The sequence below is a fragment of the Ambystoma mexicanum genome, chromosome 4p (genome assembly GCF_040938575.1).
Source record: "Ambystoma mexicanum isolate Mex_15411 chromosome 4p, UKY_AmexF1_1, whole genome shotgun sequence".
Taxonomy (NCBI): Eukaryota; Metazoa; Chordata; class Amphibia; order Caudata; family Ambystomatidae; genus Ambystoma; species Ambystoma mexicanum.
In genome coordinates this window covers 990,151,134-990,176,671 of record NC_090927.1, presented here as the reverse complement: position 1 = coordinate 990,176,671, position 25,538 = coordinate 990,151,134, and positions in this window count along the sequence as shown.

The window sequence follows — 25,538 nt, the reverse complement described above, 5'->3', positions numbered from 1 at the left end:
AGGTGCACATCGGGAACGGTAGGTCAGCTGGTTGATTGCTGCTGAGATTTATGTCTGACCTGCATGTAACTGCACCAGATTGTGGGACTGGCTTGACCTCCTTTCTTTTTTCTGACTAAGTGATGCGTACTTGGTTTATGAACATAAGTTTCAAATACTACTTCTTATATATTTTCAGGTTGCTTTATCATATGACATGGTGCTTTGAAACTATAATTATGGTAAGTTTTCATTATAATTATAATCTTAGTCTGTTTCTCACAAGTATTTGTCTCAGGATATAGATGATTAATAGGCGTCCACATTGGTCCTTTGAAAACCGGTTTTATTGATCAGTATACTAGTTTAGCCTTTGAATAACAACTTTGCAGAAAGCATTTTTTTGTTTCTAATATTGAAGATGGAATAGGAGCACATGAAGTCTCCCCTGCTTTCTGAATTAGAAACTGTGGAACAAGGAAGACAGGGCTCAAATCCCCACCCTCCAGACTTCATACGTTGTGTGATCCTGAGCAAATCACTTTTCATCACTGTGCCTCATTTGCTTTAACAACTTGTAGAGAAAGCCTCACTCATATGGGTTTATATCTATACATTATTTAACAATTGTAACAATGTATGGTAAGTATATTAGTGAAGAGGAAGGATGACCAGTGTGGGAATTAGGTTGTGGGGGTGTATACATGGTTTTCTGTTTTATGTTGGACGCCATGTATGGGTCTATTGCCATGCCAGCTCGTTTGACTCTGAGAGCAAACCAAGAACACCTGGTTCAGCAATGGCTCTGCTCTACCAATGAATTCTCTAACTTCACCACCTCTTTACATTGTTGTAAAGATGAGATGGGCTGGGAGGAGATGTAGCTGCTGTCAAATTACAAATTAACACATTGAAAAGTGGGCTGAAATCCCAACTTTCCCATTTCACTAATTATATTATCCTGGCAAAAAAACGTAATACTTTTAATTTAATATGTTTGCTAAGTGGGAGAATTTCCAGGTGTCCGTGTCTCTAAGGAACTACAACCATAACTGAAAAAATATGTTGCATAAAAGGAAAGTAATGTCAATAATATCTACTATATATGTGTAAGTGATTTCAATCCGGCACTTCACCTAAATCAATGGCCCTCATTAGGACCCTGGCGCTAAATGTTTAACGGCGCCGTAAAAGGCTGCGGCGCCGTTAAACACTTAGCGCCTTACTACGAGGTGCCTTTGCGGGACCCGACCTGAACGGCTGGTCTAGACCAGCCGTTAAAGTAGGGACCTGCAAAGGGACCTTGGTGCTAAGTACGGTACCGCAATTTGCGGTACCGTACTTAGCGCCTTCCCCAGACCCATTGTGCCCTATGGGGCAAAAATGGGAATGGGGAAGGGCCAATGTTCAATGGGGAATTACCGCTTGCCAACCTTGGAATGGGGTGGTAATTCCCCATTGAACATTGGCGGACTCGTTACGATACCGGCACCAACCATGTTGCTAATAGCGCCATGGTTTAGGGCCAGTATCATAATGAGGGCCAACGCCTAGTGTGGGATGCACAACGGAAACCCTTAATTATGTATTTGTGTCTATAAATTCTTTTATTCTGAACGATGCACCACTTATATCACGCCCCTCTCTTTTAACCCCCCCGCCCCTGGTCACACTAAACCAGGAATCAGGCTGGTTGGCAAAGTTAAAATATTTATTTATGTATTTCACAATATATATATCACACTATTTTTAATGGGTATACAATAATCACCAATGGGGTGCTGTTACACTAAACAATCTCTTCAATCACAAGGAGCAATGATGGGAAAAATAATGCAGCACAGAAATAATACTTTTGTTGGTTTGTTCAAATCAAAGCAAAGGGGGTCATTACGAGGTTGGAGGTAAGGGATTACCGGCACCGGTAAGCACACCGGTGCCGGTAATCACTCACTTACCACCCTATTCCGAGGTCCCTTAGCGGGTCCCTTCCTTAACGCCTGGTTTTACCAGGCGTTATGGAAGGGACCCGTTAAGGGACTTCAGAGCTAATAACGGTACCGCAAATTGCGGTACCGTTATTAGCTCCATCCCCATTCCCATTGAGCCCTATGGGGGATCGAATGGGAATGGGGAATGGTTCCCGGAATGGGGACTTTCCGGTTCCTCCAAGGTTGGAATGACCCGGTAAGTCCCTATTTCGGGAACCCGGACCCGGAATGCGGTAAGGGGGTAGCCATGGTGCTAACAGCACCATGGCTACCTCCAACCTCGTAATGACCCCCAATATGATTACTATTTCCCCTGCACACCCCTCAATCCCCCCAATGTGCAATATAAAGAGATAGAAGGAGAAAGAACAGGTTTCAGGAATGCAGAATTCAACAAAATATATCAATCCCAATTTCCCCCCAGCAAACCCCAGAGAAAAACAGAATTGATTGGCAAATGTGTCAAAAACGGTTTTAAAGTTGGCTTTGAATGAATGGGGTAAACAAAGAAAATAGTTTAATTCACTGAAATGGTTTAAATTCCAATGGGAGCCACTTTGTATGGTTTCAGACAAGTACTAGCAATGATTAGAAAGTAATAAGCAAGTAGAAAACTTAATTTTGAGGTCGGGTGCAATGAAAAGCTATTTTACACGTTATAGATCTTAGTCAAATGAAAAATTTGTGAATATGGAAAAACTATAAGGAGATGAGATGTGGCTTTGGGTTCTTTAGAAAGCTATGGATGTTAGCTTCAAGTAGACACTTAAATTCCATTTCTAGCACAAGGTATGAAGAAGTTATGAACGTTTTCGTGGAGGTCGTTTTTTTTTAGTTAGAGGCAAAATGTAAAACAAAGATGCCCTTTTAAAATACAAACAAGGTTTCTTTACACTAGGGATGGACTATGACGAAACAAACTACCCAACAGCACAACCACCAGACCAGGACGTCTCCGATCAGGTTTTTGCCTGCCGAGACGCTTGCCTTCTTCAGATGAATATATCAGCGCAAAGATGATTTTAACAATATTATTACAGAAGGACTATTGGGTAAGAGAGAGAGTTCAGGCAAGACAAAAAGGATTTCTAACCATACAGTTCTGGATATAAGATAGATTTGATTTGGATAGGGATGACTATGGACAGTACATAGGCTGGTGACAATCCTATACTATAGATACTCACTACCAATGTTTTGAAGGGAACCGTCAAGGATTCTGATTCTGGTCAGGGATATTTTCTGGGACAGTCTGCTGGGCACATCGGACTGGTCTGGTTCAGCAATCAGAAAGGTGCTCTGGACACCGCACGGCAGGACTGGACAGCAAGGCGCTCTGGTCTACCCTGCACAGCACGACTGGACTGGATCTGCAATGGCTCTCTGGTCTGCACAGCACAGCACGGCACCAGACTGGGATTTAATCTGCCCTTCTGGTTATGAAGATTATTCTTTGGCAGGCAAGCAGTTACAGCACAGCCTGGCTGCTTCTTTGGTTTCCCCTTTAAATTGAGGGATGTGTTCTGGAAGTTAGGCCCAGCTGAAAGTGGATCAGCTATACTCTGAGCCTTTCTGCTTGCAAAGTTTCTGTAGTCTGGAACAAGGAGTATGGATGGATCTCCTTCAAAGTGCTTCGCCAAATTCGGGATGGTGGGTGGATCAGTCTGTTCTCCTAAGTCCTCAGCTGTCTATATTTATGTGTTTGATAAAGGGGTGGGTATGCTGAATTATCCTAGGCGCACCACCTAGGTAGTCTATTGGCTAAAGTCTGCTCTCTCCCTTGAATGGAGGAGAAAACAGGGTGTCATCATGATGATGTGGTTTATGAGACAGGGAAAACCTCCCCTTTGCCTTTTGCACATAAAATCTATGTTTGATATAATACATATTTACATGTGTACAATCTTTATACCAATGACATACATAGATCACATATGTTGTGGAGCAAACCCTCTTCCAATCCTCGTTGCGGTGAGATCTCGGGTCTGGATTTGACAATGTTTCGCACTTTTGTCCGGGACACAACACCTGATTCGTCCAGAATTTTGTACATAAGTGCGCATGATATCTGGGCATAATCGTATAAAGTTTCATGCTTCTGACATAAATACAATTGCTACAAAACCAGAATTTTCACTGTGCCTTCCCTGAACATCGCACAGATTTCTGGCACCTCTTAAAATATGCACAAAAAAATCACATTAACACTGCTACTAATTCTATAATTTTTACAAATTCGCACAGTCCTTTATCAGTCTTTTTAGAAATATGCTCTCTGTGCATTGTGAATCCACAAAAATGCCTGTCGCCGCCCCATCTCCATCTTGCAGCTCAAGAGTAATCCCCGCCTTCTTCTTCTGACAGAGGCCACTGTTGACACTTTACAATCTGCATATCCTTTCAGCCAAGGAGAGTCCATTGTCTCTCCCAGGAGCAGCCCCAGTGCCCCTCCCCTCTTAATCAACACCTGAATGTGAGTTCCTGGTCCACAGAGCAGAAGGGAGGTGTCTTGCCCAATGGGGAAGTTGCTTTGTAGTTTTGCTTGAATCAGGCTTACTTTAAAAGTCACTTTGTTACATTTTTCTTTGTTGAAAATAAAACTTGCAATTTTAAAACAGGCAACCAGAACTCTAATTCCAGTCTCTAAACCATGGAGATTAAATAGTTGCAACCTATATTACTTTTGATAACAGGTCCCTTAATGTATAGACATTTGATTTCAATTGCACAAGTGTAAGCTTCTGATGCAACTAATGACAGCTGTCATACAGGTGTCCGCTGGTACTGCACCCATATTTTGACAGATTTTCACAGGCAAGCACACTTTTTACTGTGGATATTTTGATGATAGATTCTGCTTTTCCTGACATTGGGCCTCATCACGAGTCTGGCGGTAACCCTTAAATGCGGCAGTAGCGCTATTACCGCCGCATTTAAGGGTCCGCTAGATCATGGCTTTGGCGGATTTCCCCCCAGCTGTCAGCTGGGGGGAAATCCACAGCAAATTTGCTGATTTTCAGCGCTATTACCGCCGGCGGGAAATCCACTGGCGGTAATAGCGCAAATTTTCCCCAATGGGGAATGAGGAATTCCCGAATGGGCCCAATGGTGGATGGGCACTAACCGTTCCGCCAAATCCGTGAGCTGGAGCTAATAGCGGCGGAGGGTTTGGCGGTAGGGCTAATAGCGCCGGCAGTAATAGCGCCGGCGTTACCGCCCAACTCGTGATGAGGCCTATTGTGTGGTCATAATGATTCCTTAAATGAAGTTGCGGGTAACACCCAACAAAGATATTGGATGTTTTGTGGTGTTTTTGGTCCGGTATTTTGCATTTTCAGCAACCAAGAAAAAGGGATTTAAGAGCAATTTCTGGATTTCTTGCAATAAAGCACTGCCTTTCCTGCAGTGTTCATTTTTACTTGGTGGGCAGCCCAGTAACATGTTTCAGCAGTGAGGTCTCCATTTCACCACTGAAAACAGGCAAAGTAGATCTGGCAGCCATCTTTTCCGGTTTCAAAGCACAATTTTCATAGGTTTTGGCGCAAATGGGGTTTTCGCTGCCATTTTGCTGATTCTGGTGCCACCAGCACACAGGGATGTCGCAGGGCATAGCCTAGTGGGTTAAAACATCCCACATATGCTTGAGAATGTGTGTGGGGGGGTTGGTTTTGAGATTATTTGTTGTGGAAGTTGGGGCTGCTGCTCAGTGGGCTTGGACCATTGCACTATGGGCCAGAAAAGCCCTGGATCTTTTGGTTGTAGCCGCGGATAGAAGCTCAAGGGCTACAACCAAAAGACTAGCTAGCCCTGAGTCCCGACAGTCCCAAAAGTCTCGACATTAGATCAGCCCCAGATCTTTTCCAGACCTAGCAACACCCCTGCCTGCACTTTGTGGTATCTAGAGAAGCAGATAAAAACAAGAGTAGAAAGCTGACATAAATCTGAATGTAGGTATTTAGTTTGAAAGTTTAAAGAGCAAAGTTTGAAAATTAGATATTGAAAATGAAAGTGTTTAAAAAGCACATTTTTATAGACTTTGAATGTGTTTTTTGATATTTTATATTTTATTTGTAACACGCTCGTACACGAGTGTTTCAGAGCGCGACAAGGCAAGGGAGGGGAAACAGGGGAGATAACAGAACAACGATCTTACTAGGCCCAGTGACATTGAGAACGTGCAAGTGTTGTGTTGCATTTAAGTTTGGATATCTACGTTTGAAAAAATGTACTGATTGGAGCCTTTCATATATGTATTCATGTAAGGGATGTAGGAAGTGCAAACCTAGATGGGAAGCAACATAGTGCTGTGCAAAGGGGAACAGGCTCATTGGAGCGATCAGTAATTTGCGAGATGTTCTTTGAGAATAGGGTCTTCCAGTCCTTCATGAAGTGTTGGATGGGCGTGACTGGTCGAACTGTGTTGGTATATTGTTGCAGAGACAGGGTGCACATCAGGAAAAAGCCTGTTTCCTGTTTTTATTCCCTCTTGCAGTTCTTTGTTTCCAGGCTGGTGATGTTGTGTCTTCTGGTTGTGCACTGGCCTCTGGCGAGTTTCTCAGCAATGTAGAGTGCGGTTTTAGTAGTGACTACTGTTTAGGTGAAGTAGGCAATCATGACCATGTTAAAGGCTTAAAGTAGTAGGCAGTGCAGCTTCCTGAGGGTTGTGGTGATGTGGTCACATTATCTCAGTCCTGTGATGAGGCTGTCGTAAACATGGTGGATCGATTTCAGTGTAGCCACGGTGGCATCTGGGACTCCAGCTAGTAGTGTCTTGCCACTGTCCAGATAGGGCATGGTCAGTGCTTGGACAACTGTTCTGAAACTAAGGGCAGGGATGAAAGGCTTGACTTTATGGAGCAGCACCATGTTGATTGGGCGTTCTTGGCAATGTGTTGTTGTGAATAAAAGGCCAAAGCCAGGTCAGTCAACCAATTCTAAACGTTGGCATGCTTGATGAGGTTTCCGAGAAGAATTAATTTGGCCTGTAGGGTTGAACTTCAGTTAGAAATGTAACACTCAGGCTTGGATGAGGGACAAACAGTGCTTGAGGCGATGGATGTCGTTCATGCAATGTATCTTTAGGCAAAGATGTCTGTCATCTTCATATTGGTGTATTTTGATGTCAATGTTGGTGAGGACGACCCCCAGATGTTCAATGTAGAGGTTGAAGATGATAGGGGATGGGACAGAGCCTTCTGGGACACTGCAGGTTAATGAGTGTTGCTTGGATCTGCGTGGACCTATATGGATGAGATGGCCTCTGTTTGAGAGGCATGAAGCAAACCACTGCAGGAGTGTTCAATCAGAGCCCATGTTAATGGCGAGGATATTGAGGAGGGTTTCAAGATCAATGGTATAAAAGACAGCAGAGCAGTCAAGGAGTTTGAATAAGAAGGCATCTGCATCTTCTTTGATCATTAAGTGTAAAATATCATTAATATCTTGTATGGTGGCAGTCTCTGGGCTGCATTGTGGTTATAAAGCACATGATTAGTACAGTACGAGATTGTGCTGAGTGATCCCTCTGTGCCACTCAATGGCAACAGTCTTCTCAATCACTTTAATGAGGAAGGTTAGAGGTATGATGGGCTGATAGTTGGCCAGGCCATTAGGGTTGCGTGTTGGTTTGTTCAGCTGTTGGTGTATCTGTTCTCCTTTCAGTGCATCTGGGAATGTACCTTATGTGATGACAATGGGAAGCGGAGTGAGTACTTCACCTTTGATGACGATCACAGTGGTGGATGAGAGAATGTCATCTTTGTAGTTGGTGGGTTTGATGGCTACAAGAGTGTTGATCAGTTCTCCTGGAGTGATTGTTCTGATTTTGGTGTATCTTGCTATGTTGTTGGGTTGTATGGATGGAATGTCCTTGGTGAATTTGGCGCTGTAATGCATTGCCTTATCTTGTCTGCGAAACAGCAGTTGATGGTTGCATTTGTCAGTGAATTGTGGTATTGTAATGTGGGGCAGTGGTTTGATGCAGTACTTCCCAGCTTGGAAGAACACTCTGTTTTGGTGTATGCTTCCATGATAGTTGCTGTTTAGTAGTTTGCTTTGGCTGTGGGAATTAGTGCCCTTCATGCTGATCAGGGGGTTTTGAGGGTGATGAGTTCTACCAGTTGGTAAGGTTTTCTCCAAAGTTTTTCTTTTCTCTTGAAGGTACACTTTCTGGCAATGAGTTCCTGTGTGTTCTAAACCGTGGTGGGCTTATCTTTGTTGAGGTTTCGTTGGTGCAAGGGTGATATTAGTCTCAGCTAAGGCATGGGTGAGTGTGTTGACTGGGCACTGATATTTTCCAAGAAGTCAGAAGTGGAGGACAAGGTGATGATGGGAAAGGTTTTAAAAGAGCGGTGTGGTGTCTTGGTTGGTTTGGTCCCAATGGGGAGATGTGTGTGATGGAACAGGATGGATATGGCTGCCTGGCCTGTCCAGTCCAAAGGTAGGAGAAGAAAACATGAAATGATCTCAGAGGTATTTAATACCATGTCAAGTGCCTTTCCATTGTTGTGGGTTGGTTCAGTAAGCAGTTGTTTGATATCCATGGTGTCAAGCAATATGAGAAAAGTCTATCTGGTTTTATTGGTGGCTTCGGTTGAGCTCTCAGAGGAAGATGTTGATTTTTTTGTTGATGGATGCTGTTGGGGTTTGTGATTTCATTGAAAAAGGCATTGTTGGTTTGGGGAGGTCGCTAGACCAGATGGAAGGTAGCTGTCTGAGCTTGGATTAGTGGGACAGGTAAAGTGAGGTGTTCCATTGATAAATGTTTTGTGAGCTGCTGGAGGGTGCAAGTCCAAGATGTCTTGTGGATAATTACAAGCCCCCGCCAGTCTTCCCTCACTGATAAAGTGTGCATCTCTGTTGTGAATGGCTAGGAGGTTGGCAATGTCTGCTGCAGGTAGTATTGTGGAATGAGCATTCATGAGTATGATGTGTGTGTTTTTGAGATGGCATGTGGGTGGTGATGAGAGGTAAGTGGCTGAGCGTCGCTGAGTTGAAAGTGCATAGGAGTGAGGTGCGGAATGGGTATTTGCATGTGAGCGTGTGGGTGGGGATGGAAAGATGTGAGTGTGGTGTGATGCACATGCTGCTGACGCTGGTATGATAGCTCAGTGGGTTGAGTGTTTGCTGCTGAGATCTGTGTATGATATGTAGGCCATAGGTTTGAATCCCAGCAAGGTCAATAAATGAGTACCAACATTGGTTGGGTGAGATCACTTGTATGTAAATGTTCTATATACAGTGTGTTGGTAAAAAGTGCTATATAAATAACCAATGATTAATATTATTTCTACACTGGATGTGGGGAGGGGCGTTCAGGCTCCTTCCAGAACCAAAGAGAAATTTCCTTTTTCTTGATATGCCATTTGCTTCATACACCCGGTCAAGAGACTCCCAGTGATCGAAGAGTTAGAAAAGTGAAGGAAAGGCCAGAGCTGAGCAAGTTGGTGCGGCATAGATCACATGACTTAGATACACTTGCACCAGCTGACCAACTGCAAAATAAAGACGGCTGGAAGGCAGCTTAAGCAGTGAATGAAAGGTGGGGTGGGGCTAAGAAAAAGAACACCAAAAAAGAGTCACCAACAGATCAGCAGTTGGGTGGAGCAGAGATCATGTAACCTTGATCTTCTTGCACCAGCTGACCAACTGCTGTTTACATTTCTTCATGTTATGTTACATCTGTTATGTTTTTTAACTGTATTTATTCATTTTACAATATATACATATCACAATACACATGGATTACAGATACCCATCAGGTTGACACATTACAAATGACAGTATGTATTAACATATTACAAAATCAATATCATCTTAAATAATTCCCAAGTCATTATACATTGAACCCACAATCTGATACCTCTCTCAATGTATCTAACCCCATGTATAAAATAATGTGATAGTTATAAACACAAAGACACAACATGATACACTAACACAAGATGATAAGAGAAAAGAAAGAGAAGAGGAAAGAAAGAAAAAGAAAAAAAAGGAAATTCCCCTAACCATACAAGTCATTAAAGGGACTCCATAACAAAAGATAAATATCTAAACGATTCTTATTCTTTAATAATACCGTCTCATTTTTAGACAATATTTCCATTTCAACTATCCAGTCCTCCACTATGGCTTTTTTCTACTCTTCCAGACTCTTAAATCAACTTAATAGCAACCAACAAGGCTTTATCCACTCAAAAATAAAATTCCCTTGCAACTGGACACCTTCCCTCACACCTCAGTAAAATCATGTTTGCTGCCGACCTCAGAATAACTATATTCAAAGCAATATCTATCCTATCTAATACTTCCTTCCAAAAATCCTGCACCCTCGGATAATCCCAAAGCAAATTTAAGAAAGAGCGCCTGCTCCCTGCGCAACCCCAACACATATCATTATCCAATAGGTGAAGCTTATGCATCATCACCAGCGTCCAGTATACTCTCCCAATTATCTTTTGCCTTATGAGCCTTAAATGAATATACATTTTTTATCTGGATCCTATTCTAGACAAATCCTCACACTCCTCTTCAGATATCTGCAGACCAATATCATTTGACCATGTATCCTTTCAATCTTAGCTAACCATGAGTCTGTATACTCTAGTCCCATATCCACACATTTCATATAAGTAGACACTCCATGTTCTACCCCCATCAAATCATTTGCAAATACGTGGCTTCTCCCTCAAATCTCTATCAATCATAACATTTATCTGACATAAGAGAGCATTTAAATCTGTGTAACAACTCAATTCTCTCTTATTCAGGCCATATTTATGTCTTAATTCTTCAAAACTCAGGACACTATTTCCTTCTAAAACATCTCCTAACTTAAGAATGCCTTTCGCAATCCAACTCTGCCAATGCAAACATTTATTCTGTAACTGTATTGCTTGTTATACCATTTGTTATGTTTTTTAATTGAATTTATTTATTTATTTATTATTCCCTTATACAGCAAGTGTTTCAAAGTGCAACCATGTATGGGAGGGGAAACATAAGGGAGAACAAAACAAATGAGTTTACTAGGCATGGTACATTCAGGTCGTAGTCCACAGACAGGAAGTGTAAGGGGGGGTAATGCGGATCAAGTGCACTGAGTCCAGCCAGAACATTGGTTAAGTGCTAAGAGGTACCATTCTCATGGGTCAGAACCAAGAGTGCAGAAGTGCTGTGGCAGAGCAGGGCCCGGAGGCAAGTTCAGGGAGGAAGCGAGGAAGCTTGGAACCTGTGTGGCTCTGAAGGTGCACCAAGCAGCCAGTCGGCAAACTGAGCAGAGGGAAAGAAAGCAGGCAAGGTGGTTAGCTGGGGAGAGGGAGGGAGAAAGAGGAGGCGAAGAGGAAGGTCTGGAGGAGTTTCCGGAGCTTAAGTGATTGGGTTCAAGACGGAGAGAGGCAGGGAGGCTGTTCCATGGGGAGGCACCTGCCGAGGATAAAGATCTCCCCTGAAGTCGCTTGGAAAAACGGCGCACTCGCAGAGCGTTGGAGGAAGACGAGCGGAGGGCTTGGGAGGGAGAGTATTTAGGAAGAGAGTGTTGCAGGTAGAGTGGGCCCAGGCCACAGAAAGCCTTGTGGACAATGCAAAGGGTCTTGAACTTGATCCTTGCAGCCACGGGGAGCCAGTGGAGGGATGTCAGTGACAGAGAGATGTGGTCCCTGGGCTTGAGGCCAAGGATAAGTCTTGAGGTTCTGTTCTGGATGAATTAAAGAGGGCGGAGAATAGAGGCAGGGAGGTTGAGAAAGAGACTGTTGCAGTAGTCCAGCCTAAAGAGTGCTTGGGCTCTGGAGACGGTGAGCCTCTGGGCGAAAGTGAGAAAAGGTAGAATACCTCTGAGAAGGTGCAGTTGCTAGTGGGACTTTTTAGAGATGTCCGAGATGTTAGAAGAGAAGGAGAGAGTGGAGTCAAAGATAACCCCCAGTTTCTTGCCTGATTTGTGGGTGGAGGCGCAGGGCCCAGCGAGGCCGGCCAGAGAGAGAGATGGAAAGCGGAAATGATTAAAGTGATTTTCCTCCTGCTCCCTTCCTGACTTCCCCCTGTCCCTTTCTCTCTCATTTCCTCTAATAGTGTCCAACATCTAGTTGTACATTTTAACATTATAATGAGGACACATGGCAATTTGTACTGAGGACCCTTCCACCTTCTTTTCCCCACACTATCCTCCTTCTGTCTATTTTGTTTTAATCCAATTAATTTTAAAAGTACTTTGCACTGCCTTTCCCTCCACAATCACATAGCATATTCCTCCTAATTATTTGTAATGGTTGTTTCATTTAAAAAAACTTTTCTCAGTTATGTTTTTTTAACTTGTTTTTAAATGCATGTCTCTCAAATGTTTACTTTCAAATTTAACACGAGATACATTTAAGCCTGATCAGCTTGTATTTGAATGCTGCATATTTGTGAACATTTTAGGAACTGTCCAGTTCCAAAACTTGCAAACAGTGACCTGGCAGTACAAGGGGTCTGCTGTTGTATTCTGCCTTCGGAGCGCAGCCAAAGCCATAAGTGTATTCTCCTCAAGTGCTTTCCTGACCTATGAGGACCCCAAGTAGCAGTCGAAGAAACAGAATCCCAAGGTGGGATAAGGCCCCAAAGTGGGGCATGAGAGGTGATTCCCGAGGAGGGGGAGAAAGAAACAGTGTCCCCAGGAGGGGTGAGAGAATCAGTAGTCCCAGATGGAGAGGGGAAAATGAAGACCATGGGTGAGCTGAGAGAAACCAAGTTCTGGAGACGAGACAAGTAACCTCAGCAAACTATAATTTTCAGAGACTGTTCTTTATGGAGAAAAGGGAGAATAAAAGATATACTTTGAACTGTTTTATCAGGCGTATGGCCCGAAAGTAGATATAGAGACACTTGGGTGCCGGTCAGGATCCAATCACCAACAGGAAAAGAGGAAAACTTAAGCAACATTTCTTTGTAACTGTATAATCAGGCACCTTGCCTGGGAAAAGCCAGAGAGGAATTTGGGGTACGAGTTAGAAACCAACCAGCACTTCCAGGGGGAGAGAATATCCCTTATAGACGTTTCTGGATAAATGGATGTTAGTCCTTTGTATTAGTGGTAAGGGTCCAAACCTAAGGTACATTAGGTTTGGAAAGAGAACTGAATTTTGTTGTATGACATCCTGACAAGCACCCTTTTGTTACTTTCCTATAAGATAGGGCACAGAACACCTTAGAAGTTAGGGAAAGGACTGGCCTTGCTTCCGTTGGTGTGAGAAACATCATGTTGCAAACGATAGTCCACCCTGAGTCTGTTTTACCACAGTGCTTTGCTCCAGTTGGTGATCTATGACCTATGATTATAACTGGTTTCTGTGTTAGACCACACTGTCCTAGGTTAGCCTTATACAATTAGTGAAGAGAGGAAAATAGATCGCACATTTTAGAGCAAAGAATAATTCATTATCATCTGTGATGAATCCTTCGGATCTCTCACGTAACCCCTGCCTAAAGCCTCCTCCCAGGTGGCCAGCAAACAGCAGCCGTTTCCTGATCCTGACCTTGGGGGTGGTGCTCTGCAGGAGGATCACCTGGGAGGAGACAAGGCTCAGGGTGGTAAGGAGATTTTGTGGGATAAGACGCGTATTTGCTTCCAAAAGGGAAGAACCTTTTACAAATACCAAGGCATGTAATGGCTTATTGTCGTTATGATTTGTCTGACCCACAAATTGAACATCTTAATATGGATAAAGCTAATGTAAAATCCCTAAACATCTTAAGAACTGAAAGCCAACCTGAGACGTACAAAGTTAGAAATCAACCTAATTGCCACAGGTACAGTGAAAGGAAATCTGTAAATAATGGCATAAATGAACTGCCTTCCCCTTTCCCAGTAGATTCTTGTGACGATTCCTTAAATATAATTAGGAGAAATGAACTTGAGTTCACAAGTAGAAAGCTGACTATAAAAGCTAATTTTGTTATTAGGAACTTCAAGTCCCATAATTACCTAAGTACTGGGACGAGGACAAAGGCTCAAGAGCAATGTTGCATGAGTGGTCAGCTTGTTAATGCAAATGACTCACACCTGATGGAGGCAGAGAGGCTTAAAAGGCCCCACTAGGTGCAGGCCATTAGGAGTAGCAGCAGCAGGAGAAGTAGCAGCGGTAGCAGGAGCAGAAAGTAGCAGGCTTGTTGTTGGCAGTCCAAGCAGATGTTGGAGGAAAGAGAGGGCACAGGGACCACAGCAGAGCAGATGCCAGCTGCCAGTCCTCATAGTGTCCTTTTCCCCCTAAGTCTGAAGTGCAGAGGTTGTGCAGAGGTAAGCGTGAAGAAAGAAGACTATCCCCCATGTGAACCGAATTGCAGAGACTGCGCAGCAGGAAGCATGCAGGAGACGGTTGCTGAGGGCTGGTATGCAACAGGAGGTCTCTGGAGCAAGCAGAGCTCCCTGTTGAACTGGTGGGAATCAAGGCAACTTCTGCAAGGAAGTGTGTACATTCAAAAAAACCAGAGCAGTGAAAGTCCTGCGGTTCACTAAGAGATCAAAGGCAAGGGAAGAAGCCGCTGAGTGTTGCAAAGTGCTCCTAATCCCTTTTGCGTATTAAAGGCAGGCAACAGTAGAATGAAAGAGTCACTCGAGTGCAAGTGAAATTGCTTTAAACCTGATTGTTGACTGTCGAACAATGAAGGCAACAAAAGTAATACTTGTGTATTAGTGATGCTTTGGTAATATTATTTGAATACTGAACTAAAGAAAACAGCTTAAATACCAATCGCATATATCTAAAAGTGATTCTAAAGTGAAAATTGATTGAAGAATCCTTTATATTGAAGAATCCTTTATAAAGCAGCAGAAAACGTTGAAGCATTTAAACCAAGTGACTGGACTTTAATATTGTGAGTTGCTGTGAACATACACGCATTGCCCAAAGCCAAGAAATACACAACCATTGCCCAAAGACAAAAGAGACTAACAACAAGACTTGTCATTAAATCAGAAAAGGGGTTAATGAAACGCTTTCACAGGTGAAGCTTGCTGGTTGTGGTTGTTCGTAAATGTAAAGCTTGTATAAAAACCCACATTGTAAAAGCCAAAAGGAAGAAAGTGAAAATCATATTCTTAATAGTTCTTGTTTACTGGTGTTGCCCGAAGACAAGAGTGCAAAGAGTCTGGTCTTCTGGAAGGTGAATGTTCAGAAGAAGAGTGCACTGCTTGCATGAAAGTCTCGAAGAGCACAATGTGAATCCTGTCTTTTTTTAAAAGTCGTTGAAAGTCATAAAGCTGCAAACTGCTGAAGCTGTTGTGAACTTTTGGTTGTCAGTAGATCTAAAACTTCAGAAGCACTGTTGATTGTGAAAAGCTGTCGTGCAGGCGAGTAAACCTGCATGGTGAATCCTTATAGAAGAAGGCCGTGTATGAGAGTAAACCATATGGACGTTGAATTGCTGTGAAGTTATCCTGACTAAGAACCAAACTGTGATGTATGGTGTTGATTTTGATTTTTTTGTTAAACTTTATTTTAGTTTACCATAATAAAATCGAAAAAACATTATCATTTATACAATCACATCAATATATACATTGCAGAACCTCAACATATATACATAAGCTCACCAACCCCCGCCCCTTATTCACATTATGTTCTTATTATTCAATACAGTGTCAGAAAAGACCCCCATATCTTCTCAAATACAACCATCTTCTTATCCTTCCGATAAATCACTTTTTCCATTTCTGCCAAAACATGCATTTCTGTAAACCACATTTCAATAGACACCGGTCCAGCCGACTTCCATACTCTCAGAATTCGTTTTTTTCCTACCATTGCACTTCTAAAAAACCATTTCTTTTGACTAATGGTTAGATCTTCTAACAAATCATCACTCCCAGAAAAACTGTCTTAAATACCAGAGTAATGTTTCTATTGAGAAGCTTTTCACAGATCCTATCAAACTCACACTAGAAACCTTTCACCCTCGCACAATCCCAAAACATATGTTCTAACGTGCCCATATCATGCACACAAGCCCAGCACTCTGAGCTATCACTCAATCGCCTTTTCTCCATTCTCTCTGGTGTCCAGTAAACCCTATTCATGATTTTAATTTGACGGGATCTTTCGGTCAAACTCACTGAGCATAGATTCACATTCACACACATACATGACCAATGATCTTCAGTAATGTCGCTCCCAATTCTACGACTCTACTCCTCCCGCAAAGAAACGTTACTTTTGTAGTTGGCCACAATCCTACCATATATGCGACTAACCAAGCCACACTCCGCCACTTTTTTCATTTGCTTAAAAAGATCAAAGTTCAGTTTAAAGTCCATATTAACCTCACCAATTGCCTTCTTGAGTTTCCGAAAGTCTGACATATTGAAATTCACAATATTGAAGGTTGATGGTAATTTCCTCGCAGTCATCCAGTTCCCATTAATGAATAGATCCTCAATCCACTGTATACCAGATAAGAACCACTCTGACCAAAACAAGGCCTTACCCTCCAACTTAATACTCGGGATCAGCCAGATCGACGCTCCAGGGTCTTTCAATGCATCCAATCCCAAATAACCATTCAATTTTTTACAAGAATTCCGTAGACTCTTAGTGAATGGATCCTTCACATCACATGGGGCCTCATTACGACCCTGGCGCTAATGGGTTAACGGCGCCATAAAAGGCTGCGGTGCCGTTAACCTATTAGCGCCTAATTACGAGGTCCCTTTGCGGGACCCGACCTTGACGGCTGGTGTAGACCAGCCGTTAAAGTAGGGACCCGCAAAGGGACCTTGGTGCTAATTACAGTGCAGCAATTTGCGGCACCGTGCTTAGCGCCTTCCCCATTCCCATTGAGCCCTATGGGGCAAAAATCGGAATGGGGAAGGGCCATGGAGGAAGGGGGAATTACCGCCCCGCCAACCTTTTAATGGGGTGGTAATTCCCCCTTTCTCCATGGCGGAGTCGGTAACTTACCGGCATGGACCATGGTGCTAATAGCACCATGGTCTTCCGCCAGGGTCGTAATGAGGCCCATGGTCTAGACACAGTCGTTAGTAAAGCCCTTGGTATCAGTGGACCATTGTGACTGGTTTCAGCACACACCCATTCATCTGAATCTGGATTCATGAAATCAGTTAGAAGGTTGGACATGAAAGCCAAGTGATATGCCCTAAAATTTGGCACCCCCATTCCTCCCTTGGCCAAGGGCAATTGCATTTTGCTTAGTTTCAATCTAGCCGGTTTCTGATCCCATAGGTAGTTTTGAATAAGTCTATCCAACTCTTGCCAGTACTTCATATGTATGTCCGGAGGGATCATGCTAATCAAATAATTTATTCTTGGTGTCGAGACCATTTTCAGCGCATTAAGCTTTGCCCAAACGGATAAATGCAGCAATTTCCATCTCTCTAAATCCATTTTGAACCTAGTACAAACCATATTCATATTCACTTTAATAAAATCACCCTTATTAGGCAAAATCCACACTCCCAAATAGAGAAACTTCTCAGCACACCATCTAAAACCAAACTGCGTGACATATCGTTTGTCACATGTAGGCACCAAAGGAAGGACCTCTGATTTTGCCCAATTTATTTCATATCCAGAGCACCGATTTAAAGAAGGTCAGTATATCCATGAGTATTGGTATTGAATGATTGAGATTCTTCAAAACTAGCAACAAGTCATCAGCATATAACCACACTTTTTGTTGAAGACCCCAACAACTTATGCCCTGTAAACCATTGGCTGCTCTCAGTGCCATAGCTAGAGGCTCCATCCCAATAACAAATAACAATGGGGACAATGGACACCCTAGTCTAGTGCCCCGCTTCAAGTCAAACATTTCTGATCTTTGCCCATTGGTGTTAACATCTGCAGTCGGTTACAATATAGACGTTTTATCCAAGACATAAATTGACATCCATACCCCATTCTCTCCAGAACCGTGAATCTAGAGGAATGCTTCCAGCAATTACTAAACATGCAAAGGAAAGGAAAAGATGAAACATTAGCTTCAAATTACAGACCGATAAGTCTAATTAACATCGATAACAAAATTTTGGCAAAGTTGCTTGCGATGCGACTTGAAATCATGTTGTCGAAGTTAATCGACCGGGGCCAGTCAGGATTTGTGAGGGGAAGAAAGACTTCCAGCAATGTTAGGAAACTATTGCGTACCACATCTGTGGCTACAGATTTGACAGAAGATTCGGCGGTCCTAGCTTTAGATGCCGAAAAGGCATTCGACCGTATTAATTGTCAATTTATGTTCACGGTTCTGATATATGGTTTTGAAAGGAGAGCTGGGAAGAGCTGATATTGAGAAGCTGTGTTTCTTTGAATCTTATAAGTTGTGGCAAATCATTCTGACCAGAAATATCATTGATGCTATTTGATAGAGTAAACATATCTATTGAAGGAAGGAGAGGAATATTTACTTAGTTGAACATTGGATTATTGGAACTTTCTTTTGACAAGTTGAAGGTGCAAAGAACTGGAACTTTGTTATAAACTCATACTTCCGTGTTTCTTTTGGTTGAGCAGTGGAACTGAATCTTACTTAAAACCTGGGGAAGGGGAATTCTCCCAGGTTATAATGAGAAACTGTGAATATCTAACAAATGCAATTGTTGTTGTTGTTGTGAATTGCCAAATATTTTCTTGTGCATTTTATGTACAAATGTGCAGGTCAGATATCATTTGTTAGTGTTTCCTTTAGTTTATTTTAGGCTGGGAAATCCTCGCCAGGGTAGCAATAGTGAGGCATTTATTGAAACTTATGATTTAATAAAATGGCATATGTTGAAAAATCATCTAAAGGTTGTTCTGACCCCTCACACATCTCTGAAATGTCTGGTGACGTACGCCAGGTATATTTGGCTACATCCAGAATGATCGTGCAAACCTGTCGAAGGGAAGTTTCACACATACTTTAAAGTGCACCACGCGTCAACAAAACGTTTACCTTTTTTCAGCATTTCACAAAGAGGCAATAAGGGCCTGTCATATTGAAATATACTTCCGGCATCCACATAGCCTATTATAAATCAGTGTGTGGTACCTGTTACTTACGTTTTCAAGATAGCTAACAAGTGCATCGTTTGCAAAGGCACACATTTTTTGGAAAAATGTACAGGCTAAAGAGACCTGTTCATTACTCAGAATTACTCAAGTCAAAAAAACACATCCTCTGCACATGTTTTACGTGTGTGCATCATTGCATATAACTCAGGCTTGCTATTGGCCACTATATAATTCATCTTTGGAAAACCCTTTATCCAGCCTAACATTTCATACGACCAGATACAAGAAAGTGCCCAGCATGTTATTCAAGAGCTGAGCCCAGCACCTCAACCACATAGACAAGATGCTGTAAAAGGGCCACAAGGGCAACTGTGCTAACTGCAGCTAGCCGGTCTAAATATTAGCACAGCCATATTGTTAGCAACCTGCTCTCAATACCATTGTCTTAGACCTGATATAATGTATCTTCCTCCTGATGCATGCAAACCCACGTGATTACAGGAAGCACCGAACTTCACCTCTGCCTCCTGGGTTACTCCTGCACGCTGCACTCCCCACCTAGGGTGGGGTGCGCTGCAAACCTTTGAGGTGCTCCTCCTGCCAAGGAGGGCATGAGACTCCCCGGGCTGCTGCCGGGAGTGGCCCAAACAAGAAGGAAGGAAATGGGGTCCCCACGCTGTCGATATCCATGCCCGGCTGCACGTGACATATGCAGCCTGGCTCAAAATATAAAAAAGGACTCCTCTACACTGCTGCCAAATTGTCGGGATGCTCCTGGCATCCGTAGCCAGGCATACAAGAACTTTGGGGTGCCCCACATGCGGCTGCTTCCCTGCTTACCAGCTAACCACCTAGGATCAGAAAAACAAAGACCTGCAGCAAGAAAGCACTTTGGGACAGTCCTAGCCAGGCTGTCTCCCAAGTAAGGTTTTTAATATATGATTTAAAGTGCAATGTATAAGGACTCTTTATATTTGTTAGGACTATTTTTGTACATTTTTCAAAGGACTAACACATTTTTTAAAGGAGTCTTTTAAGCTTTTAGGAACACTTTTTGATTGTTTTATGCAGCTGCTTAGATATAGGTATAGAGTTGTATGTAATGTCTTGTGAATCCCCTGTTTATAACAAATGTTAAACACTGCTGGTCTACTGGCACCTGCATCTCTTTGTCCTCCTTTCCTTGTGTTTGTTTATAGTTAGTATAACCTAGTGTTTCTTTCCTAGGGAATTTGGGGGAATCTTAACCTTTGCCTTTCTTGCCCACGTTCATTTCCCATCAGAGCTTCACCAATTGTGATCTTGAGCTCAGGTAGGTAGGGGCTTACTAGAGACAGGTAGTTGATAAGTTAAGTATTTAATAGTAAGAACACATGGAAAAGGACAGAGTATTTCTGTGCCAGCCTACACCTGTTCCTCATTAAGCGCACGATGGCCTTCTACCCTTAACGTTAAAATAATGTGTCAACATTTAATTGCGCTCTAATCCTTGGCAAGTCAATGTTGGGGCCAATTGCTCACGGAGACCACACTGTTCAAGTCACAGTTTCTCATTCGCTTTGTAGGGAAACTAGTGTATTGCTGGAATATTTGCGGATATTCTATTAAAGAACATGGCATTCATACAGGTCTTTGATTTCTTTAAATCTGTATTTTTTATTTCTACCTCACAACCAAAGTCGGTGGCCATGTTGAAAAGTATTTACTTAGTACAAAATTTATACAGGTCTAAAATGTCAGATTTCTTTCAATTTACCCATTTCAAAAGGCATGCATTTTTCGGCTGGTAGTACGACTGCAATCCTTTTGTTCAGAAAAGACAGCAGGGTCACTATGGCCATAACAGAACCAGCATTCCTTTCCTATTCGTGTGTAATGGAACCTGGCAATGCTTTGCTGACTGGTCATATCCTTGTCAATGGCCTGAGAACCTGGGATAATGGCAGGCAGTAGTGCAAGTAGCTGGGGTTTTTAAACCATGGCCTGGAAATTGGTTAAAAACATGGTCTTTTGATGGCATTATCCGCATGTAGTGGTAATGGCTGCCCCATGACTGTATTACAAGGTGTCAACAGCTGGCAAATGGTGTAAACACCATGGCAGTTGACGCCAATGTCTGACAAGTTCCTATACATTGTCCAGCACTATTGGCTTTAACTTATAAATTAATCTTGTTGGTTTTGTTTGTGACGTGAGTGGAACACTCTACAGATATGACTTGAGAGATGTACCCCCATTCTGGACACATTATTGCAGGTTTTGATTGTTCTATTGTGGCGTTAACACCCGATACGGCGGGCCGACTTGGGTGTTATGGGGCCAGGTCCGAGTAAGAGACCCTCCACGTTTTGTCTGGAATAAAGGAACATAGAAAATCTTGGTATTTGACGTACACACATCCTCTTTCTGATTAGTAAGAACATAGAAGAAAAAGTGCAGAAATTGTCCTTCTACATTTTTTTTCCGACACCAGGATATTTGGATCCTGTGGTGAGTTCCTGCGTGGAGGTTCTCATTCCGTCCAGGGATTGTCATTTAAATTAAGACATAATAAGTGCAGCTGGAACCAAGTGCAATCTCTGTAATTGAGTGGGGCAACAAGAGCCAACATTCAGGGATGTCATTTGGGGGTTGCCAGGGGTCGCAGCTTTGACCCCTGTGGTCGCCCTTGCTACTCCTGTGATCTCCCTTGCTACCCCTAAAAAAATCTTTTTTTCTTTTCTTTTTTTTTTTAAAGATGTAAGCTCCTGGCCTGTGTACTCTGACAAATTGTCCAGAGGACGTTTTTATTTTTAAAGGTATCAAAATGTATTTACTAAAATACATTATTTATACACAAAACAATACATCATAAATGATTCCACACATTACATTTCATGAGTGTTGCAGGAGAGCATAATAAATCAGGACAAACAATACCATCATTAATCAAACCTCATTCACTCATTTATAACTCACATCAATGACAATCATTCATCCACATATAAAAGGCAAATTCTTTTGAATCATGAAATTGGTTCAATATTTATGTAGTACAAATTCACTAATTATCACTACATAATTTTGTTATTTCATCCACATAAAATGTGTCTGATGACATAATTATAAAAAATGTGATCTGTTTGGCAGGGTGGATCTAATCAACCAATTATAACTGATAACATCCCCGAATATTCTTCTCAACCGGTTTCGATGTTTGAAAGCAATTGGAACAACGTCTTCATCAGGAGAAACAATTGATGCAATACATGAACTGACCAATTAGGTCATGTGCTCTCAACACACATGGGCATGGGTGTCTCTAGAATAGAATTCAGGAGAATTTGAATCTCCAAGAGATGTTCGAATAATGGAACGAAAAAAGCACTACAAGCGTGCCAGGGAAAATCTTGGACGTTATATATATCCAACCAAAGGTTTCATAGTTTAGGGTGTTGTTCGCAACGCTGGACTCTGTTCCTGTTGTGCCAGGTGCTGTCTGCTGTCGTCTGACATAGGAAGCAAGCCTGCGGCCAGCCCCATGTGGCCATTTGTTTCTGGAGTGGCTGGATTTCTTGTTCAGGCCTCTTTAAAAAAAAGAGGGGGTTCCACAAGTGTAACACTTTGAGCAGTGACCCTTAATAAGAAAGCATAGGAATAACAATTTGTCTTTCTGGAATTCTATATGATAATTACTAAACTCATTAAGGGTTTATTTCAGGCACACTTTGGGGAGTGAATCACTGATTTAATCTGTTCTTAAACACCTCAACTCAGCCTTTCAACCTTCTGAGGTAGATACATGAGTACCAACACAGGTTGGATGATATTGTATGTATGTTTGTTCTATACAAAGCGCTTATGCGTAAGTGCTCTTTAATAACACATCATCATTTGGCCTTGGACGTCTGCTTGCATTCACAGTAATTTGGTAATATGGGCTTATACACACTGACGTTAACAATACATATGGTGATCCATTCCTGTATGAAATGTATGTCACATTATAGTGATATTGTAACCATATTGTTCGTAGTGTAATTGGGAACAATGCTATGTGATGCCACTTCCTGTTTTGTTAAGGGGTAAAATGTTGTGTTCCATCGTGTCCTGTGATGTCACTTCGGGGTGTGCTCAAATGACATCACTTCCTGGGATGTCATCAGAGGTCAAGGGCCATGTGATGTCACTTCCGCTACCCCTGGTATTTTGGTAAAATGACATCCCTGCCAACATGTTTATTATAACGGCCACAAATGCAGATCACCACTGCACACGCAGTTCCTTCTTGCATACTCTGAAATGTGTGGGAACCCCGGGTGGATAACCGGTTTCTGCACCCTGCCCCACCCTTGTGGATATTCACTGATACACCTCCACTTTTCATGGAGATGCACCAAATTACGGGTAAGAGAGCAACCGCGCAAACATATTACTGGCTACACCCTTATCTGTGATTTATCAATACCCAACATAATTAGCGGGATGGTTTTAAACAATGTGGCAGGACTTAAAATCAATCCCTTGAACTCAATCCTTTCTCTAGCTTGTGTGATGCAGATTCCCCAGTACACAGTTAATTATTATCCTGGCTGGTGAGTTCTGGATAATCTGTTGGTGACAGACAGGTTTCACACAAGGCACTCTAGTAATGTCATTTGTTTCAATATAGGTTTGGGCAACAGTGCGGCATTGTTACTCTGCTAGGAGAGGCCAAACCTTCCTTTGTGGCTTGAGGTGGTACTGGAGGTAAGAGGAGGAAATATAACCACATTGAATTGTGATTCTGTGAATATTTAGTTAAAGTTGATATTTTCTCTTTAAACACACAGCAGTTGAGCTTAAAAGGTGCTCATGAAAGAGGTTTTGTTGAAAACGCTCATCTAGAATAATGTCAGAGTGACAAGAATATAAATATGTATTGTCAATTTTACTAAAGGACCATTGCCTATGTGTTATATCCTTATTCCTTGGATGCTTGGCTGAGTAATGTCACTGGGAGAATGTTTGGATGTCACTGAGAACATTTTGATTAGTGCCTGTAATGTATGGATCTGAATAGTGTTCCACCTCAGGCAGTTGGAACATGTAACATGTAATCCTGGGTGGTGGGTGCCGGTGGGCCTTCGCTGGAGCTCTGCCCTATATCTGAGCTACCTACTTGTAACATCTTAATAAATGGAACTTGACAGATCTTACCTGCTGCCTCCTGGAGTTATCCTTACAACATGATGGCCCTCATTACGGGATTGCTGGTAAAACCGGTCGGTAGGCGGCGGGTTACCGGCAACCCTGTAACACTGTTTCTGCCGTCTTATATCCTGGTTGTTACCGGACCTGCAAACTTCGAGTTATCCTCGCCTTACCGGCTGCCAGGTCTGACATGTCAGGCAGACCAGCACCCGCGAGCAGACCTCGACAGATGCACCGGCACCATTCATGAATGGTGACAGTGCATCCAGCCTCCCCATTCCCATTGAGTCCAATGGGACTCAAATGGGAATGGGGAGTAATAATTACTGGCACCCAGCAATGGGGATGTACTGGTCCGATGGGGCTGTAATTGCCTGGTACGTCCCCATTGCTGGGTGCCGGTAAATTCATGACTTCGGCAGCAGGGGTGCCAGTATTTACCGGCATGTCTACCGCCAGGGTCATAATGACCCCCACTGTCAAAGATGGCTTGAATAATACTCCAACGCTCTGAGACAGTTCAATGGAACTATGGCTCTCCCTCTCTCTCTCATCTTAAAAGCATTGTCTTCCCCAACCCAGGCATCCCTACAACCCATGGTTAGTATATAAAACAGATTCTATCCTACTGTCTAGGTTCTTACTTATGCTAGGTGTGGTGACCTCTAAATAAAATCCTTCAAGGACTTCTTAACTCTCCCAACACTATCCAGTGGTTCATGCTCTAAGGGGGTTATTGGAATGTGCCAAACAGGCACTCTGCCAATATCGATCTCTTCTTTCTTTTTTTTGACAACCTTTTTTCATTGCAATATATTGAATCACAAAACACGGCATTGGGTATATTTACTTAATCAAGAATAACAAACACATACAAAGGAACAAGATAATACAGAACCCTTGAAATCAAATCTATAGGGCCTCCAGCATAGCAACATTGGGATCTAAAATAACAGACCCTATCAACTGTCTGAGACCAAGTAGAAGCCCCCAAATGACTGGAAGCCCATCATTTCAATACATAGGGTATGACATTACAAGAGACAAAAGGGATCTTTCCAGGAGCAAGGTCAACCCCCAGGAATCAGCTTTGCAGTAAACAAGCATCAATTACGCCTGCTGGGAATGCGAGGACTGTGCCCTATAAAGGGTCCTTCTCCCTCACGGAAGGGGACACGTTTAGCTTTCCTCATCCAGACCTTCACCATGCAACTTGTGGACTACCAACAGTTAGAATTCCTGAGGGGGGTTCTCCCTGGGACATGCACCATGTTTTCCATAAAAGCTCCCCAATCCTCCTTAAAGGAGGACAAATGATCATATGCCATGTATGTCAGCTTTTCCATCAAGTATACATCACACACATTCTGTAGCCAGTGCGACATGGAGGGTCGTCTCCACTTGTGTGCCACGGCTA